Raw genomic sequence first — 21,654 nt, forward strand, 5'->3', positions numbered from 1 at the left:
AGTGCGAGAGGTCGCGGGTTCGCATCCTCCTTCTGCCTGTGCATTGATTGCCTCTCTTTGTGTGATGTGCCTGCCTGCGGTAACCGAGATCGCTATACTATGTTATTATTTTCATAGGACAGAATGCAGATGGCTGGTCAAAAGGTTTGTTAAATGTCATAGGATTAAACACCTATTACTTTTACTTTTACCCCAAGTACTTTCTTAAGTGCAGCATGCAAGTGTGCCACAGGAAGCAAATCTGTATTATTGTAGCAGTGCAAATTGTTTTGACATTTTTTGTTTGTTTGTTTGTTTTCTGCGTGGGCTTACAAAAGACGAGTCCAATCATGTTTTATGCTAGTTTATTTGTTTGTTTAAAAAAAAAAAAAAAAAAGCTTTGTTATTTACAATTAAAACATTGCTAAAAAAAAAAAAAAAAGTCTCATAAGAAACGTTACATTCATTACCAGTTTCCGCATTTAGGAAAGCAGATTTTTTTTCTTTGGATGAATCATTAATAACTGTACACGTTTTTCCCCTTTGGCAATTGTCACTATTCACTTTGAAAACGAATACCGATTACTGCAGAAGGATACTTGAGAACACGCACGAAGAGGAATGAACAATCACAACGTGAACTGAGCGGGGAAGTGTAGTAATTTTAAATGGGATAGGCAGGAGCCCCCGAAAAGTGTGACCTGCCGGTAGTAGTAGTAGTCCTATTTAAAGCCCATTAAATGGGACTGTCTAATGTACAGGACATCTCCAGATGTCAAATGACAGCTGAAGAAAAAAATTCTCATTAGCATCCTCAATATGAGGATGCTAAAAGGAATGGGCTTATAACTATTTTAAAGAAAACTGGTCAAAAAAGGACTGTAAATTAAATGTTCAAACAAAATGGCCGAGGTGGTACAGAGCACACCCCACTGGTCCACTGGTTGACAAACGATGCCATGTCACCAGCAGCCAGAACTGCAGCAAGAGGTTCTTCAGCAGCAGGAAGAATGGCTGCAGTCTGACGCATAAAAAACAAATATAAACCACCGACTCGGACGGACCGCAGAAAGGGCATGCGGCGTCTGAGTCTGTAAAGTGATGCAGGATCTCTCCTGACGTGAGTGCTGCATGCAGGACCCTCCATCCCAGGTCGCCAGCTCCTCTGGAGACCAGCGGGGAGTACAGGGCCTCCCACTGGGGACCGACGCCCTCCGGTGGTCGGAGGGTCTCCCGCCAAGCGGTGTCGCGGGAGAAGAGGGCGGGGAAGTGGAGGGTGTGGAGCGTCATCGCGAACAGGGTCCTCCTCGACACCGATGGCAAGGGGGTCGAGAAGAACTGCGAGATCCTGCTCAGGTTGTTCTCGAGGGAAGGCCGAGGGGGGGCTCGGGCCTTGGGTTCGATCAGCAGGACTTGAGAGCTGGGGGTAGGGGGGGTGGGGGTAGATGGCTCTCCAGTCCTGAGAACTCCCTCGATACCTGACAGAATCTGGGTGCAGCGCTGCTTTGCACTCCCAGATCGGTCGGTCGGCCGTCCGGACGGTCGCCCGAGCCGCCTTGGCAGCGAGCGACTCAGTCTTCAGCCACGCTGAGCATTCAAGATCCAGGAGATCCCAGACTATGGTCACAATGGCCGAGATCAACACGCGCCGCACCGAGGGGGACTCCAACGCCTGCGCACCTAGGTGGGGGTTGTGCAGCAGGGGCTCCAGAAGGAGTCCTTGGCCTTCGGTCGGCACGGCGTCTCGGCCGATGGAAAACAAGCTCCAGGTCTTGAGCAGGTCCTGGTAGAAGACCGGCCCAGGTCGTAGCCCAGGTTGTGCAGCTGGCGCAAAAGGAGGGACGCCAGCGTGCACCACTATGGGGCTGGGTCTGCGTACAGGTATCTCTGCAGGGTCTGGAGGTGGAAGGTGTGCACCTGGCTCCCTATGCACACCAACCCCTGCCCTCCCTCGGCGAGGGGGAGGCTCAGAACCGCCATAGAGACCCAGTGCTTTCCGGCCCAGAAGAAGTCTGTTAGCTTCCTCTGGACCCTGGCCACAAACTCAGGGGGTGGGCTCAGGACGGTGAGTCGGTGCCAAAGCATCAACGCCACCAGTTGGTTAATGACCAGAGCCCTGCCCCTGAAGGAAAGCAGTTTAAGCAGACCCGACCACAACCTCAGTCGCGCAGCCACCTTGTCCTCCAACTCCGTCCAGTTGGCGGCGACCGAGGCCTCCGCGGGGCTCAGGTGGAACTCCACTGGAACTACTGGAGCGCGGCAGGGAGGAAGTCCACCCGCCAGGGACCTACCAATAACCCGGAGCATTTGGTCCAGTTGATCCTGGCAGAGGAAGCAGCAGAGTAAACGCTCTGGCAACTCCGCATCCTCTCCAGATCAGCCGGATCCAAGGCCACCAGGAGCACGTCGGCGGCGTAAGCCGACAGGACCACCCTCGTGTCCGGCGCACCGAGCGCCAACCCCTTGAGCCTCCTACGAAGGAGGCAGAGGAAGGGCTTGATGCACAGCGCGTACAGTTGTCCGGACAGAGGGTAGCCTTGACGTACTCCTCTCCTGAAAGCGAGGGGCGCGGTCAGAGACCAGTTGACTTTAACCAAGCACTCGGCAGAGGCATACCGCATCCGGAACAGGCCGTCGAAACACAGCCCGAATCCGAATGCTTGCAGGGTTCCGAAGAGATACTCATGATCCACCCAGTCGAACGCCTTTTCCTGATCCAGGGAGAAGAAGGCGACCGACCGACCGATCCTCCTGCAGTAGTGCAGGGGAAGTGTAGTTGTAGTAAACATGGTGGCGTCACAGAGTGCTATTGGGAAGGAATTTGTTATTTATGGAACTGCTTTGCAGCCGCTGGAGGAAGATAAATAAAACGTTCAAATGTATTTTGGTTTCCAAAGATTGCTTGAGGGTTAGATTTTTTTGGACACCAAGTATAACTTTGTTTCTTACAGTGTACAGTGCTATCAAAATGAATACAAATCCCTTGTATATTTTCAAACGCAAATATTAATAATACTACTTTGAATTTATATAGACTACCAGTAAAAAACAAACAAACAAACAAACAAACAAAACAGGCTATGTGCCTTTTTGGGTTGACAGATGCAGTACGTTCTGTCAAAAAGTTATTAAGTGTAATAGTTTTGTAAGTTTATATAGTTTTTTGCTTTAACACTGGTTTATTTTACTTACTACTAGTTCATTTGTAAATGGCTATTTCTAGCTACAAAACAAAACAAAAAAAGAGATGGTTGTTTTTTGTAAAGTAATCCCCGCAGACAGAGGGGCACAAGTCTCGTCATTTGCAACGTCAATAAGTACAAAATGTAAAGTACAGACTGTCCTGCTAGGATTAGACTGGGATTAGAATTTAACCCCAAAGGCAATCGTGTGAGGCGGGGCTATTCCAGTGGGTCTCTGCAACTATTCTGTTACACTAATAGTAATCTTGACGTGTCAGGTTCTTTAGAGTAAAGGTCTGTAATTGGTTAGACAGCATTTAAAGTGCTCTATTTGAATCAATCATTCACACAAATTTTATCCTGAGTGTGCGAATGTTCTCTAAAATATATATAAACCTGTAAGAGTGACATACATACAGACATCCTCTATTTGCACCAGTATTCTCATGCTACCTACATGTGCTAAAGAATATACTGTAATTCCAGATATAGCCTATGCAAAAAGTCTGCCATACGCCTGCACTATATTCCAAATGCTGGAGATATGCACCTGAGAGCTTTCACAATTCTATATTTATATTCCGTATAGCTATGATTGACGTTGCCAACATTTCAGATGTGTTTTTGAATGCAGTTATTTGTTTCTCTTTAAGATGAGCCACTTAAAAAGCCAATTCGACTTCAAGACCAGACTGTCAAGGATGAGAAAGGAAGATTTCAATGCTTTCATGGAGCATTTACAGGAGGTTTTTCTGCAGGTTCTAAAGAAGGTATGATATAGTGATGTGTATTAAGGAGTGTAGCAGTGCACTAATGAGACGATACAATATGTATTGCGATTTGCAGGTCGTGGTATGGCCGTGATGGGCATCTTATATGGTGCATAATAAGGTAAAATGATAATTTAAAACTTTTAAGAGGATAAACAATATTAAGAATCACTACAATTTTGTTTTAAATACATTACTACAATATTAATGGGTATGAGGCTACATGTGTACAGCACTAATGTGTATGTGGAATAAACTAATGAATATTAAATGAGTAACCTTCCACTGTCTATTTAGTACTGTATAAACACTAAAGCCAACTGTCTATATTACTAAATGCTTAGACAAAATATAAAATGTTAACATTTGGGAAACATTTAAACTTTAAATTGTTAACACCTCTAGATGTTATCCCATAAGCCCTATATCTGTATACCAACAATTTTTAAATTTAATTTCCTTGAGCTAGTACAGATTACATTGGTATAATAGCTCAATTAATTGTACTAATAGATAACATGATTTTCTTTTAGGATGGGCGCCTGAAGATTTTATGGGTGAAGAGGTAATTTGTTTAACTTTTTTAAATGGTAACTGTGGAATATTAGGAGCCAGTTCATATTTTAGTTTGTACAGATAGGAGGTCAAGGTGTTTCACTGTTTGTTTCAATGCTTGGAGCATTGGCAGAGCTGGTCCCATTTATAACCTCCCTCTACTGGAAACTCAACTTCAAATAAAAAGGGGTTAAGGAGGAACATGGTACGATTGTGATATATAACAGTTATTGTAACTAATATATTCTTGTTCAGAATTACTTTGTGTATCCTGTGTTGCTGGGGGACAGGTTAAGGGTTAGACTCTGGTATACCAGCTGCACTTAGAGAGAAGACATGTTTAAAAGCTTTGTTGAGGCCACAGATTCTTTAAAAAAAGTCACCAGGATGTCATGTCTGAAACAGGTAGATAACTCTGATATTTTGGAGCCAGATTCTAAAGTAGTGTTCAAAGAAGGGCAAACAATAAAATAATGAGGTAAAAAAGAACCCAGGAATCATGTTATGTTGTCTAACAGCTTTACATGTTTCTTCCTCTTTATTAGGATCTCGGTGAGCATGAGATAGCCCCTAAAGAAATCATGACCACAAATTACTTTTCATCCAAAGTGAAAGACAGAATCGAAGAGAAAGCAAAAGCCCTGGCAGCACTGTCTGCTCCTATCCCTGGAGCCACTGTCCTGGAGGACCTTGTGGCTGCTGCAAAGTAAGGAGATCCGGAACAGGTTAATTACAGAATCATTGCTGACCGCAATGACTACTGACTTGTAGTTGTCAGATCGCTGACAACTACAAGTGTGATGTGTACGCCACATCTAGTCAGATGGCAACAATATGAAGGTTTGTCAATTACAGATGATGTTTCTCTGTGCTTGTGGATTATGCTTACGGATACCACACCTTGAAAATCAAGTGATACAAGCTATTTCGTTCAAATGTTTTTCCTTCTTTATGCAAGTCATGGTTATTATAATAGTAGAAAACACTAGTGGAGGCTTTGAGTAAATTGTTGATGCACCCATCAGAGTAGAAACATTCAACATGTCTAAGACTTTTGCACAATATATATATATATATATATATATATATATATATATATAATATATTTTATTATATAATAATATGTTTGACACTGAATGTTATCAGATCTTCAATCAAAATCTAATATTCGATAAAAGGGACCCAGAGTGAACACATAACATAACATTTTGATACTTATTTCTTTTATTTATTAAAAAAAGTTATGCAACACCCAATGCCCCTGTGTGAAAAAGTAATCGCCCCTTTGACTCAATAACAGGTTACGCCACCTTTAGCAGCAATAACTACAACCAAACGCTTCCTGTAGTTATTGATCAGTCTCTTACAGCGTCGTGTAGGAATTTTCGCCCACTTCTTCATGCAGAACTGCTTCAACTCAGTGACATTTGTGGGTTTTCAACCATAAACTGCTTGTTTCAGGTCCTGCCACAACATCACGGCACTGTTTATATGTATGTAGAATTAAAACGCAGTACGGAAAGGAAACAAATCCCAAATTGAAGCTAAACATATTAAAAATCAATGACATGAATTGTTTTAAAATGCAAAAAATCTTAATCCAACATGCAAGAATCCCAAACTGAACTTTTATTCCAAATGATTCTGACATGAGAAGTTAATCAAATCCTCAAGATCCTTCTTTTTATTTGTAATTTGCTTTTGGATACAGTAATTATCCCTTTACCATCGTTTATCATTTGCCCGTTTGAAAATATATATACAGTGTATATACAGGTAGTAGACCAAAAAATGGAAACACCAATGTAGAGTCACTTAATAGGGCGTTGGGCCACCACATGCAGCCAGTATGGCCTGTATGCGCTGTGGCATAGAGTCTACCAGCCTCTGGAATTCTGCAGGAGGAATGCGGCACCATTCTTCCACAAGAAAGTCAATCAACTCACGCCTGGTTGATGGAGGTGGAAAATGCTGTCGAAAATGCGTCGTTCCAGAATATCCCATAAATGCTCGATTCGGTTCAGATCTGGTGACTGAGAAGGCCATGACATATGGATAACATTAATGTCATGCTCATCCAACCACTGGCGACCACACATGTTCTGTGGATGGGGGCATTGTGATCCTGGAAGATACCCCCGGCAGGAAAGAAATGCTCCAACATGGGGTGAAGATGATCCTTCAGTAGCATTAAGTAGCGATTAGCATCGACCTTGCCTTCTAAGGGAATAAGTGCACCCAAAACATGCCAGGAAAACGTGCCCCACAACATTACGGAACCACCAGAACCCTTCACTGTTGGAACCATCACTTAGGGCTGTAGAGTTCTTTAAGTTGGCGCCACAAGTCCACTTGTCTATTCCTCGAGAACATGGTGAAGGATGATTCATCTGACCATATCACATTTCTCCACTGCTCGGTAGTCCATTGCCTGTGCTCTTTGCCCCACTGGACTCGCAAATGTGCATTGGCAGGTGTGATGGGTGGTTTGTGCACTGCAACCCGACTATGGTATCCTGCTCTGTGGAGTTCTCGGCAGACCGTTTCTGATGAAACTGGTTGCTTGTGCCACAGGATGAAATTTGCAGGCAATTGATCTGCAGTCGCTCGCCTGTTTTGCCTTGCACTTCGAATTAAAGCACGGATATCATGATCCTGAAGTATGCGCTTCTGCCCAATGTTGCCCTTTTTTGATGATGTAATTCCCTCTGAGTTCATTGCCGACATCACCTTGGACACCGTTGCTCATGAAATATCAACAAGTTGAGCTGTCTTGGTCACTGAAGCTCCTGCCAAGCGCACCCCAACAATCACCCCTCTTTCAAAGTCACTTAGGTCTCCTCTTGCAGCCATGCTAGCCATAGTTATAGACAACCAGGCCTGTCTAGCGTTTTTATACATGACTCTAAGCATGTTGATGTTATTTGCTTAATTAACACATGAGCCACACTTGTGTGGAAGCCCTTGCTTTCAATATACTTGGTGTCCCTCATTTACCCAAGTGTTTCCATTTTTTTGTCCACTACCTGTTCGTATGCCATTGCATGATTCAAGAATGCTTGCATGCTTTTATCTTTCAGAATATCCATTGGTGTTTAGGTGCTGCGGAAAATGGTCTGGAAGGAAGGACAGGGAGTTGTGCCAGGGGTGAAGAGAAAGCCTCAAAAGCAGAGACCTGGTAAGTGACATGGTGTGGAGTTCAGATTGAGGCTTATCAAGGGTACAGTATTTGAGAGACAGAACACTTTGGGAACAATTGAGTCATCTGCTTTGATGGTTCTATATCGAATTCAATATTTACACAAATCCCACTTGCCAAGTTCTTTCAGTGGTATGGAGATCTTGCATGCAGATTTGTAGATTTCACTTTAAAAAGCCTTGTTACTGTTTCAGTTCCCAGGTTATTTGACTGCTGCAGTGTTTTTGGGGTTTAAACATGTCAGTGATTGAGAGAAGTTGTTGGTTGATTAATGACTATAAAGAAATGAAAAGCAATCAATGAAATATGTTTGTAAACAACAATGAAATAATACTGTGTATTTGATTTAAATGTTTAGAAATTCTACACATGCTCATTGCCTTCTGAAAGGTCACACAAGTCAGAGGTAAAGTACATGTTGTTATTATCTATTATAGTAAACGAAGGATGTCTAGGGTTTAAAGAGATCCAGTTTAATTCACATATCTGTTTGAATATTTTGAATTAGAACAGAGGACAGAGTTTGTTATGGTTTTTACTTTACCCACACAGCCATTGTCAGCCATTTTAATTGGCTGACTGGCTGGGTTGCAGCAATGTTTTCATTTGATCTGCCCATTGAAACAGATGTTTTTTTTTTTCCCCACACAAGTAGCACTTTCATGCTTAACATATAGAAAATCATAATTTTACACACAGGAGAACAATAGCTGAACACTTTCACGCCTAAAGGTCTGCACGGGGCTGGGGTGCAGAGGCTTGGACCTCAAGCAAGCTTTGAGTGGAGACTCGATACGAGGACAGTGAGTTCAGTGTGGGCTCTGAGAGGGCAAGCAGCCTGCTAGGTGACGATAATCAACAGAGGAATAGGAGGGGCAGTGTGTTGGGACAGGTAGGGCTGTGAAAGGATATTCTGATATAGGTCAGCCTGCTGACCTATATTATATGGGCTTCAATAGTTGATCTACTTTTACATGATGTATTACCTCTCATTGATACAAATGGCTTTTAGGTCAAGTAGCAATAATACTCTAAAGTTACGATATATATATATATATATATATATATATATATATATATATATATATATATATATATATAATAATCCCGAACATGGTCAATTATCTAAATTATCAGGCTGATTAATCAACTAAAGAGTGGATCGCAGGTCATTTTTTACATTTTTTTTAATTTAATCATGCAGTTCTGCTGCCCCAGTTTAGGTGCCCTTCTATTTTTATGAGCATTACATGTATATAGCACAACATTTAAAAAAAAAAAAAAGGATTTTCTCAACAGGTGCCAAGCGACAAACAGATGTGGAATCCAATGAAGAATAAAAATATTTTTATCCTGTTCAAGAATGTTGTTCACTTTTAAGCCCCAGTAAAAAAAGTATAATCTCAAGGTTTTTCTTGTTAAACACTCTCATAACTAAAACAAAACCTTTTGACTTTGTATCCCCTCCTGGGGATGCATGTGCGTAGTGAGCAATGTCTATTATAGGTACCTGTACATATTTAGGTCACATGTAGAGTATACTTAGAGAGACACTTAATTTAATTGTGGCACAATTTGGTTAGAACATTCTTCACCACAAGCTGTAACCTGGAAATAAAAATAGAGTCTGCCTGTCTCTTACATTTATGTCACACCAATATTTTTACAGTTGTCTTTACAACCAGTGTAGGTCACGTCTATTTTTGCATAAAATGGATGAAAAGTATACATTTGAAGACGGATTCCCATCTGTTATGGCAGAATGTAGTAAACCGACACTACTACATTTTATTTTAGTGTATGTGGCGGAGTGTCCCGCCCCTTTATGTTTATTAGTGTTTTATGTTGTATGTAGTGAGTTAATGTTGGTGTTTATGTATAAAATACACAGGACATAAATATGGATTATGAGGACGAGTGTTTAGAATGTTTATTTGTATTTAGGCACGAGGATTGCACAGCACTTCACGTGCAAGTAAAATAATATGTGAGCACAGGGAATTGCACTTTTATTAATTCATGTGCAGCTGTACCGAGACTCCAGTTGAATGATTGATTAGCAATCGAGTCTCAGTACAGATGCATGTTTTCACTCACTCGGGTTTGTGTGTTCGGTGAGTGGAGAACGGGTGTGGAGAGGAGAATGTAAAATAGTTAAAGTTAAAATAACTGATTTCACTCACCGTGTTTGTCTGTCCGTCCGCTGTGTTAGTGTCTGGTTCGTTTAGTGTTAATTCGTTTTGTTTGCCTGTTTATTTTGGCCTCAAGTGTCGTGTCCTGTTTTTGTTTAAATCTTTTGTTTATTATTATTTAACAAATATACTGACCGCGAAAGCGTCTCAGTTTTCATCTGCCAGTCCTGTTTATGGAGTCTATTTGTGGTCGGAATTCCCCCCTGCAAAGCCATCCTGATCACAGTGTAAAAGAGAACTTTGGCAGATTTTAAATGTAGTCTTTTGTTGATTCCTTTATTTTACAGGATCTAATAAAGATGTCTCGTACGTCAGTAAAATTTTAGAGGTTTTTAACTGGCCTCAAAACTTGCTGCTCCTGAAAAGGTAGGTTCTGTTTTGCTGGGTTTATTTATTGTAGTTTGTAATTTTATTAATGTCAGAGTATCACCACGTTGATTGAATACTAATCTTTTGTAGATTTTGAGGGATGTAAATTCCCGTTGGTGTCAGCACTGCTACATTGAAAATTCTTTGAAGGCTTTTAAAACCTGAGATATGCCTGAGGTCATTCAAAGGAAGGATGTCAGTGCAAATAATCCAGAATAATTATGGGCTTTATCTTTCTCTGCCTTGTGCTGTATGCGATTGGCTTTGGTGTGTAGGTAGGGTGTGCAATTATTACACTTGTATTTTATGGCATTTAGCCCCCTTTATTGTATACATTGTGACGTGATCCTGCTTTATCAGGATATTTTAACTACCTTAAAATGAGTCAGTAAAATGATCAGGTGCCATGACCATTATTAATCTGCTCCCACCTACTGGCAATGAATATGTGATTGAACAACCCCACAGATCTTTACGAGCCAAACCAAATGCACACAAGAGGCATAGGGCTATAATATTGTGCTTTTTGAAAAAGCTTAATTAGCAATTGCCAGATCCAGAGCAGCTTATGCAGGAACATTCCTTGCATTGTGTCTTAAAAAACAAGCTGAGTCCAGAGGTATACCAGCTATTGGAACAGGAGATGGAAAATGAATGAACTACTGTCACTTCATTTGATACTTCAGTGGATATAGATGCTTTCTTTTAAGGACTAAATGGGCCTACACGATCTAATGCACAAAATATTTGAACTTGGGAGTAAACATCTTAGCAAATTTTAGCATTAAGATTAGAAGTTATAGTGTCCCTGATTGAAGCAGGGTAGATAGGCATCTGACAATGTGCGGAAACTCTTTCATCTCATAAACTGGATCAAAAAAGTAAAATTCCCTGCAGTACTGTTGGTCTTGGGTGCATATCATGCTTTTGACAGGATACTCTGGGACTTTTTATTTATTGCCCCATCTAAATCCAGGTTTCAGGAACTATATCTTGAGTGGATTCAAATGTTGTATACAGACTCAGTTGCAGCTGTTTTAACAAAAGGTCTGACCTCTGAAAAATGCCCTTTTAAAACATGGAACTAGTCAGAGTTACCCCCTCTCCCCTTTCTTTCTTTCTTTCTTTAACTATTTATGTATTATTTAGCGCTGGAATCATTGGCTCTCAAATACAGATAGTGCCTTTGAGTGTAAGGGGCTTGGATGAGGTTCAACGAATGTAAACTTACCTCATATGCCAATGTCATTTTTTTGCATTTTAGAAATCCACACTGGTCTATTTCCTTCTGTTTTAGCCATTACTTCAGAATATGGAAATATATCTGGATGTAAATTAAATATTTACTGTGCAGAAAATACTGTGGTAAACTTTTTTATAGGGGTTGTGCAAGCGACAAGTTGCTAGTCTTTGCTTCAGTCCTCACGGTTGGTAAGTGAGTTGCAGCAGTAAAGTGACACTGGGTATTTCAGTTTGTCAGCCCCAGTTATGATTGTGGGCTGGCAAAAATAAATACTTTCTCTAAGACCCTGCAGTAGAGGTGTAATCAGCAGCCAGTTTCCTAATCAAATTTAAGACCGGTCATAATCAACAATAATTGATACATGAGAACACTAATATTCAAAAGCAAGGCGCAAAAAATGTGTAAACTCATTACAAAGTCTCCAAATACTGTACAACTGAAAACAAGCTGGTAATGTATTATATAGGAGAGGCATGAGGCTCCAAGTAGGGCACCAGGGCGGCGATCAGTAAAGGGTTAACTGAGGTATACAAAATAAAGCCTTGGTGATTTTAATGATTGATTAATTGTTGCATCTGTGCCCTGCAGTACCAACCTCCTGAATTGATTATAGGCCTGTCCACAGGCAGGCAGTGCCAGTTCTCAGGTTGTGCAGGTACTACTGGCATCAGGTGGGCAGATGGTCCAGGATGCCCAACGGACAGGCAGGTACCAGATGAATACAGCCCAGAGGAGGGAGCTGCTTGGAGAAACTGCTCTGCAAGGTTACCCAAATTACTCTCAAACTTACATTTCAGGTTTTGTAAAGAGTCTCTGTATCTAATTCCTGAGTCATTGTAATGTTAATTCCCATTCCCACTGGGTGCGGTTAGTGGAGGTATCTGCAGGTATTGGCAGGTTTCTGTTCAGAAAATGTTTGTGTATAACGATCGTTCACCAGACGGCTCTTGAGCCGTATATGGCTCATTTAGCTCCAGTCTGGCTCTTTAGATTTAGAGGATGATTATCTCATTCCAGGCTGTTAGGGTGGTTAAATGCTTTATATCATTTTTTTTTTCTACTATTTAGAGTATTATTTTTTCGAAACTAAACTGATTTGAGGTTACAGTTCTTTCGACTTTTAAACTAAACTGATTTGAGGTTACTGGTTGCCAGTATGGTTCTTTAGCTAATAAAGTTGGACCCCTTATAAAAGTTTACCATAGTAAAAGCATAGCAAAGTGTAGCAAAACAGAGTGAAAGCATATTGTAAACTACGGTAAGTGTATAGTATTGCCATTAGAAAGGTGCACATTTACTCTGGTCATTTCTTTTTTATAAAGAACACCTCTGTTAAAATGTTCAGTATGTGTTTACAGTTTTCATTTTATAAATATTCTTAAGAAAATACAACCTTCCCTATTTAAACAACATTATGGCGTTTATAACGTCATATTAACAGATGTTACATTCTAACGGCTGTGAAATACAAGCTGAAGTCTCTTAAGTTTCAACCTTTTAAAAACTGTTTTAAAAGACTCATGTTATCAGCAGACTTAAGTGGCTGCCCACTGGTAGGAATCTAAAGATCTGAGGGTCTTAATGGGTTGTTTCAATACCAATTAGATACCTTATCTGATGAAGCAATCGCTGTAACCTTTTAGGTGCCAGCTGTTTTGGATCCCTTGTGGGAGAATGAAGGGAGTTAAACCTGCATAAGGAGTTTGACTCTTTCAACACTGCAGATCAGTATACAGGTCTAGGAAAGATAACTCCACTCAAAACTACAGATCCGTAAACATCTCTAATATACTAAAGTATATGTTAATTTTTTCAGTATGGGACACAATTTAATAAGTAATCCTAGTGCAGTCTTTCTGATAAAAGTTGATAGATGAAATGGTAGCCATATTACTCCAGAGATGATAGACAAAGAGAAAGAGATGTGATACCTTTTATTGGACTAACTAAACAATAATTAATCACCAGCTTTCAAGACCTCAAAGGTCTCTTTAGGTGAAAGTAGGAAAGAGACTGATGATAGAAGTGAACTGAAAGAGTTTCTAAATATGCTGTTTGCTTGAAAAAGGCCTTGCAAGGGTCTGTAAGATGGGTGACAAGTCACAGCCAAAAGTTATATATTTACTATAAAAGTTGTTTCCCTTTTAATCGAAATACCATAGATTATATTTATAGAAATGATTTTCTTATTATTCCCATATTGAATCCTGTGTAGACCCACTTGTGTAATATTGTTTTAAGCAATATAATCTTTCAATATTTATCATATCTTATAATGTTAAACAACATACTGAAGTTGTTGAAAGATGGCGCTCACATTTAAAAAGTAATGGAAAGTAGGGAAAATTACCTTCAAATGAGCAAAATTGCACAAGTCGGCCAACATAGGATTGGATACACATTGAACAAAACAACAATTTGGCAATAGACAAGTGAATTTACTGTGAATATACACAACTGTAGTTCCAGTAAAGGTAAAATAACATCCATTTTTGTCTGTCACTTGTTGGCAAAAGTCCCATCTTGTAGACCCTTGTTCGTTTTCTTCCAGATTGTGTCTGGAAAGGGTGGAAGGAAGTATAGGCTGAAATGCAGAGGGTAGAAGGAAGTATAGGCTGAAATGCAGAACGTAGCAGGAAGTATAGGCTGAAATGTTCAGCAGCACAAATGTTTACTGCTTTGGAAGCAAAGAGGCAGTGACAGAGTCAATAAGTAAGAAGCAGGTAAATTATATGAGCGATGACAGCCATTTAGATCTGCTGAATGGTAAAACCCAAGATGGTTATTGAGAGAGAAAAGATATAACCATTCATGCAATACAAGCACCTCGGTATTTTGACTAAATTGTTAACAGGAAGCCATTTCCTTTTTAAAAATCGGTAAACATTCAGCAGCTAATATGCCTCTACTGAGGTAAAAACAGGAAGAAATAGTTTTTATTGCACCGTATGAGTTAAAAAAATAAATAAATGTGGAGGCCGTGTGGTTGAAAAACCTTTAGAAATGCTCACCATGAAAATGCTCTGCAATGATCATTCTTCACCAAACTTCTCTGTGCGCTGCTATGCAGTTACGATTGTACATCACAATCAGTATTTAAAAGCAAGTATCACAGGTGCACCTGATCAAGGTTGTGTTTTCAACATACTTTTGAATGCATTTATTGTGCTGAATTATAAAAAGCATAAGCCTTTATGATGTACCTTTAAAAAGTCAGTAGAGTCTCAGTATCCTGATACAGAAATTATATAGACATTTTGAAACTGCAGGTCTATGTCAATTTCACCTAAATGATAATAAAGACAGGCCCTTTTAAAGTCAAGGTTGTTGTTTGCTTCATTCAGTGGCTGGACGCTGAGCTGGGCAGAGGTCTAAAAGGTAAAGCATGTATGACAGTGGGTTTATCTTGGGAGTGATTCTGTACTGAGTATGTATATTGTAGGGCTGCTACGACTAAATCAAAAATTGATTTTTCGATCGATTCCGTTCCTGATTATACACATCGATCGAAAAATCAATGATAATCAATTGAATAATTACATTTTAGTAACATTCATAGTTAATAACATTATTTAAGTTTATCAACGAAACTGCACCTAACGCCCTGCCTTGCTATGTACAGTATTTCTGCCAGGCAAGCAGTGGGAGTGCTCTTCTTTTCCTGCTCGTGTTAACAAGCATCTGATTTGCTGGTCCCATCCTGCCAGCAAATCAGTTTGGAAAATGCTTTGTAAGACTCTGTGTATTCGATGTAAACAAACAAAAAAGCTGGCTGCCTTGAATCCAGAGCAGGACGACAGGCTTGTATTCCTGGCAGACAGCCTGTAAATAAAGCGTGCACATTGAAGAAAACTGATTGTATAGAGTTCGCACTTCTTTGGAGTTTCAAATTGAACTGTTAAGAATTCAGTAACGTGAAAAAAAAAAACAATGATCAGTGATGTTAAAAGCAGTTTTGCAGTAACGATCAGCTTGATCTATAGCAGGTATACATGTTGTGGTAAAAGTAAATCAATTTATTTGTATTACCCCTATGATGATGTTTTAGGCAGGGATTTCCGCATTGTGTGTTTCACTGAATTAAAAAAAAAAAGATGTTTTTCATAAACTCCTGTCTAGTTTATATAGATTACATTCCAAAGTACTGTAATCTATTTGGAATAAATATTTTAGCAACACCTTTGTAGTATGTTGAACTTGCTTTAGGCTTTTGCGAATGTTATTTTTTAATTTTTTTTTTTTTTTTTTGTCTCCTAACACCACCAAGTCGTAATTGCCCCTCGCATTCACAAGCTCTTACTTAACTGCAATATTACTTAAGTGCAATATTAAAATAATCATGTTGGGGTGGGAGAGGAATGGAGCAAAAATGTATGTGTGGGGTACAATCATTGATATTAATTTGAACGATTCGATTTTGTGTGCCCAATTAATCGATTGCTATTTGGAGGCTTAACTGACAGCCCAAGTATATCATAAGATATATCAATGGATCATGGATTAGCTATAAGCAAGTGGAGCATTCAGTTCCACTGTTATATGACATCCCAGTATTGGATGAAGTGCTGGAGCAAGTGTCAAACCCTGGTACAGGTACATAACAGGTACAGGTACAAAACGGCCAGACTCCTCCTGTTGACAAGGCTCTGAGCGCTTGACAGAACATCAGCGTGGAGACAGCTAGCGCTTTCAAACCTTTTGAGAACAAAGAAAAACAAGGACGATATGACGAGTACATCACACAACTAAAACAGGGGAGAAAAGGTAATTATGTTAATAATGTAACTATGATTCCGTCAAATATTGTTTTTTAAATACAGCTGGTACACCACTGTACCCATTAACCTGTCTCCCTGCCACACTCTTCCCTAGTGGATGTAAGAAATATCAGTGTGCTTACTAATTTACTAATTTACTAATTTACAAGAAGACTGAAGAAGTTCTGATAATGGTGATATTTCCTACTTGTACCACGTTGCTTTTTAAAACGAACTGCTCTGTAAAATGTTCTCAGAATAAACCACAATAATTAAAAAAGTAAAAAACAATAAAATAAATAAATAAACTGAGCTTAAAGGTGTTCCTTGCAGAATTTTAAACTAATTGGTTTGCCAACAAAATCTGACATTTCAATGTACATAGAAGGCTAAACTGCTGTAATAACAAACAGATGCAAAATGAAACTTCGTTGTGGGACACTGCAGCTTTAAATAATCATGTTCACAGTTGCATATTTATATATGCAAATAATTCCTTATAAAACAACTTTGCTAGTTCAGCACGTTTGCAGTTAAATTGCTTTTTCCCCTAGTATAGCAAGGTTATGACTTCATTTAATAGGCCACTTTCATCCTCTTTGTGAAAACACACTGTTACTTGTGTACTATGCTTGTATTGCAGATAATGGCTCTGTGTTTGGTCCCTAGTAATTTGAGATCATATACAAAATAAATTGGTTTTATACTACATTAAACTTTGCACCTCCCTCAAATCTTCCAATGTGCTATTAAAGTTGAAGGATCATCTTGTTTAGAAACATAATGTCTCTGCAGATTTGTGTGGAGACCTTCACAGTACTGACACTTGAATGGCTGACCTATTGCAGATTGGGCTAAGTACTGGGCTTCAGACAACTCTGCTGTAAACTTCCTTCAGAATGTGTTGGGCTACATGATGAAAAACCGCAAGACACTTTCCATACCTACATCATATCTACATTAAGTCTTTTCTGGCTTTTCATTTGGTAGTGCCTAGAACATGTCTCGTCTTATCATTCCGCCCGATTGGCTAGTCCCTGTCACTCGGTGTGGGCCTCGCGTTCCTGCTTATCCTCTCTGTGCATTGGGCAGGTTTCTGTGTCATTGAGAAATAATGAAGATTTTTTCAGTGCATTGTGGAGGAGGTACAGCAAAATATATTTAAAATATAATGACATGTACAGGCTTAAAACTTTCAGCACTAAGAAACTTTACAGAAAGATGACCTTATTATAATTCATTAAATATATTCAGTGTCTTGTACTGGGGATTTTTTTTTTTTTTTTTTAATGGGCATAATGCACATATTGGTGTGTTTGATTAGTCTGTTGTCTTGAGTTGGGTAAGATTTCCTAACCTCCTGGAACAGAATAGCTTTCAGTCAAGTTATCTTTCCTGGATCTATTTGTAGTTCAGCTGTGTTGAAAGAGGCAGTAAAGGACCTGAATACCATTCAGTTAGTATGTGATTGCAAAAAAAAAAAAAAAAAAAAAAAAAAAAAAAAAAAAAAAAAAAAAAAGAGATTGATAAACGATTCAGACTTGTCAGCTGCTTAATGTTAGTATGCAGTTTGTGGATTTTTTTTAAAAAGCGATTGTTAGTAATAAACTAAACTGAAGTGTTTTACTTTTAAAGGTGTCAATCTTAGTTTTAATTGAACATTGCAATGGCAATCTATATACTATGGATGGGTTATGGTTACAACATTATTTTTTTTACTCAGATATGTGTTAATATTATAGGTGGTGATATTTCTTTTTTTTTTATTACTAACATGCACAGTACAGTAATAATAAGTGTTGGGTGTTTTACATGTTTTTCTTTGTCCAATACAGACACCCTGGAGTCCAGTGGGGATCTGCACATGACGGAATGGGAGAGAGGCTGTAAGCGAGACGAGTTCATCCGCGCAGCAGTGCTCTATAAACCCACCAACGCGACACTGGCGTGCAGATTCACTCGAGGCAAGCATGAGGAAGACGCTGACAAAGTAATCGCCCCCAGAGATCAAGAGGTAGAATTGTCATTATTATTAACTCTCGACTTCTTGAGACCCAGGAAGCAGATTCATAGATCTTTCATTTGCATTTCACACCAATTTGAATTCTGCAATTAAGTTTTTGAGCATCAAGAACAACTTGGTACCGGTATGAAATGTCACGGTTATTTTAACAAATCTGTTCTGCTAGAGACACTTTGAATATAATTTTCTGTCTCTGTCATCACATCCTGGTGACTTTTTAAAACATCCCTTATATGGCCTCAAAATACTTCTCAAACATGCCTTCTCTCTAATTTGAATCTGGTACCCCAGGCTGTAACTATTACTCTGCCCCTAGTGGGTGTAAGATGTATTTCAGAGTGTTTTAGGGGGATAGGATAATGGTTACACTCGAGTGTACCTGCTTTACTTAGAGCAGGGGTCTGCAACCCTGGTCCTGGAGAGCCCCAGTCCTGCAGGTTGTATAGGTGTCTTTACATCGTCAGTGGCTAAAGATCTGGAACACATGTTAATCTTGATTAATCAAGCCAATAACTGCTGCAATTAAGTAACTGAGAACTCAGTTGAAACGAAAACTAGCAGATCCAGTTGCTCTCCAGGACCAGGGTTGGAGACCCCTGACTTAGAGGGTAGGTCTGTCTGAGAGTTTCAGTCCTCAGGAGTGCATTTAACTTGTGAGAACAAAAAAAGTCACCAGAATGAAACAGAAAATTAATACAAAGTGATTTCAAAGAACAGTATATTAATTAAGACAACTGATGTTTTAGACCAGTGCCAAGTTCCTCTTTTAAAACAACTAGAATAGAAACCTTGAATAGGTGACATTTATTTGTAAACACGTCACCTGGCAATCCAACTTTATCAATTGAACTGTGGAACATTTACATGCGTTTTGTTTTTAGAATTGCATTGATGATAAAACAACAGCTGTGAAGATGAAAATGTTTGGGAAGTTAACAAGAGATTCATTTGAGTGGCATCCAGAGAAACTACCGTGCAAGAGATTTAATATCCCTGACCCCTACCCTGGGTAAGTAAACAAACAACATTGTTGTTATTCGTCTGTGCTGCCTGTGTGTTCATTCTGAGATTGAAACAGCTGCATTGTTCTATAGAGCATACTGATCTGATGTTAGAAGGCTGGTTTGATTTAGGTCACAGTACACTTGGAATAAGTGTATAATAAAATCTCAGCAAGATTTTAGGTTAGATTAGAAAGACAAGTGTACACCTGCCTGTCCTGTGTGCTTTTATTATGTGGCCGATGATGGAACCTAGTGTCCTATATGTAGTTTAAAGCTCAGATAGAATGGAAATGCATGCTGTACAGGAAGTGAGTCTATAATAGGACAGGATTAATGGAGTCAAAATGAAAATAGTCTTGAAAACTAAATGATTTAAAGCCAAATGGTAAAGGACTGTAAGTGGAGCTATCCATTTGCTAATGTAGTTTGATTGGTTCTTTGACAGCAGTGGTAAAGAAGCATTCGTTTCAATGTGGTGATTTTCAGCTCAAGTTCTGTTGGCATGCCGAAGGTAAAAAGGGACAGATACTCTGTGTTTAATTTTATGACTATTCCCGAAAGCACCATGCTACAACACAGGGAGTCAAACCTGAGCTGTCAGCACAGAGCAAATCCAGTACCTCAGAAAGTGTTACAGTTTACTGTGAGAATGTTTGACAGGTGTGTGGAAGCAAGCTTTCCTTTGATGTAATACATGTGTATTCAGTTTAAGGGTAATACCCTTGTATTTTCTTTAACTTTTTTTTTTAATGAAACTTTTACTTAGCATCCCTAGACAAGGATATTACCGGTGTTACCGGTGTTATAAAACAAACTGTTATTGTAAACTTCACACTGAGGTTTCGGAAACCAGCAATTCTAATGGCACCTGTGAGTCTTTTTGCTGTATTTGTCTGTAAAATGCCAGACATATTTCTATTTTTTATGATTTAAACAATATAAATATTTAGGTTTGCCACTGGGTATAGGAAAATTCCACTATTACACGATCAAGTTTTGTTTCGGTTATTTAAAGTTCAATTTTAATGTAAAATGTCTCATTGTGCTTAATGCTTTGGGGTTAGACAGCATCCCACAAATGTTTTAACTACACTTCTTATCAGATGCCTTGAAACCTTCAAAACCAGGCAGGTGATCTAGGTGGGATGTTTCTGCTGAAGAAAAGGAGGGCGAAGATCCTATTAGCTTCAGAGAAGCAAGGATCCATAAATTCCATAAACAGTGTCTGAAGGAACATTTTGTAATCAACCAAAGGTTGTTAGCTGAACAGTATTATTTCTAGGTTACAGATTCCCCTTAAACCAAATTGCTGCTCATTCTCTGTTTACTTGAAATTCTCAGCATTTTAACTTTGATATCACCACAAGGAAGTGATGTTAAGCTGAAAATTTCCTTGGCTCAACGAACTCCTGTAAAAGCTACGAGTGGAATGTGTTTGGCTGCATTCCCAAGTTGATTAGAAAGCCCAGGACATATATCAAAACAAGCACAATTATGTTTGATCAAACTTTGACTTAAATTTTACTTTAAATTCTTACCTAAGTACTGTCATCTACATTGCACTAATGCTGAGTTTCTTTATTAGCTATCATCTGTCTTTATTCATTGCTTAGATCATTATTTGCCATGCTTACTATTCCAGAAAAAAGATTTGGCTGATTGCAGGGAAGCACATTAGAATTGCAGAGGCTTCAGTGTGCAATGCTTCACCTATGAGCATTAGTGCAGAGTGCAACTCTTATATTCTGCCCCATTTTCAGTAGTTTGAAAGCGCTGTAAAAAATTAATTAGTCAATATAAATTATTACAGAAGATAAAATGTTGATGTAGTCCTTTAAAACTCCTTTGTTTAGATGTTGGGTGCTGAATGAAATTAGGCCTCATCCCACTCCAAATAAATCATAATGCAACAAGATATTAAGATAAAAGGATTTTATGAAATTAGGCGTTTAGTGGTGATCAGAATTACAACAAACGAGCATGACCGTTTTGCATTCCTGTACATGTTGTGCTAATGCAGGACGAGGAGGAAGAAAGTAGCCTGCCAGTGGATTTGTTCAAGGCGATCTTTGCCAGCTCTTTGTATGACAAATCTTCTTTATCTGAGGAGGACAGTGAGAAAGAGAAGGAAGAGCAGAAGAAACAAGAGAAGGATCCAGTACTCTGCCAAACGACTCCTGTTCAAGAGACCCTACCCGATACCACTCAAGGTGAAATTTAAACTAGTCAGACCTGCCTAATGTCGCCACAGAATATACTGAGTCAATTAGGACAAGCTTTTAATCACTTTGCTTATTATATTGCAGTTAATAATAATCTAATTTATCAGTCATACACCTGATTACCACACCACTTATTAACACTTTGGAAAATAAAAGTAT

The 21,654-nt window shown here is 39.2% G+C and overlaps 1 pseudogene; it reads left to right on the plus strand.

Annotated features, from left to right (window-relative positions):
- Positions 1 to 1,838: 1,838 nt before the first annotated feature.
- LOC121296697 lies at positions 1,839 to 19,964 on the plus strand (annotated as a pseudogene).
- Positions 19,965 to 21,654: the final 1,690 nt, after the last annotated feature.

This window comes from Polyodon spathula, chromosome 21 (genome assembly GCF_017654505.1).
Source record: "Polyodon spathula isolate WHYD16114869_AA chromosome 21, ASM1765450v1, whole genome shotgun sequence".
Classification (NCBI taxonomy): Eukaryota; Metazoa; Chordata; class Actinopteri; order Acipenseriformes; family Polyodontidae; genus Polyodon; species Polyodon spathula.